This window comes from Microtus ochrogaster, chromosome 1 (assembly GCF_000317375.1).
Source record: "Microtus ochrogaster isolate Prairie Vole_2 chromosome 1, MicOch1.0, whole genome shotgun sequence".
NCBI lineage: Eukaryota > Metazoa > Chordata > Mammalia > Rodentia > Cricetidae > Microtus > Microtus ochrogaster.
Genome location: NC_022009.1, coordinates 44,571,854 through 44,572,637, shown reverse-complemented (window position 1 = coordinate 44,572,637; position 784 = coordinate 44,571,854).

Here is a 784-nt window from a genome sequence, read left to right as displayed (position 1 = left end):
TTTGGAAATGTAAATAGCATTGACTTAATGCTTTATGTCTCAACCTCAATTTTTCTTAGTAGGAGTGGGGTTTGTTTTGCATCCCTCTTTCTCCCATGAAGGGACTATTGATAATGAATAATTTCTACTATTAGGGAAAAATAAAAACATTCCCCATGGAGGGACCTTTAATATTGGATTATTCCTACTCTGAGGGAAAAACAATAACAACAAAATTTTAACCAAAGTTAAGCAAACAACAAAATTCTTAGTTGTGGGCTTGCTGAGCTCACTCAGGCTGCAGCAGTGAGGCCACCTGTTGTTATTCAGATGCTGAAGTTCTGTGTTGACAGGCAGCATGCAGCTAGAAAGAGAACTCTGATTTTTAACTATTCTCAATTTCTTATACTGGAAAGAGCCTTTTTTCTTCTTCTATAAGTACCGGGAAGAGGCTTTTCTCTTTCCTTTATCTTTCTTTGATGGGGCCTTTTAATCTTTAAGCCTTGAATCAGTATTTTCTTTCTTTTGTCAGGAAAATTATTTTTTTTCATGGTTAAACATTTTCCCTTTTCTATTGGGAAATTTCCTTTTGTTTCCCTTCCTTCCCTCTTCCCTACAGAGAAGGGCCTTTTTCCTTTATTTATTTTCTGTCTCAGGAGACATTTTATTTCTGTCTCTAAAAATTGTGCAGTTACTGCTTTTTCTCTCAACAAGCATTTTAGCAACTGTACATTTTGTTGTTCCTGAGATGGGAGTTTAAATTCTCCATGATCCTGCTGATCCTGGAGTCCTCTTACCATGAGAG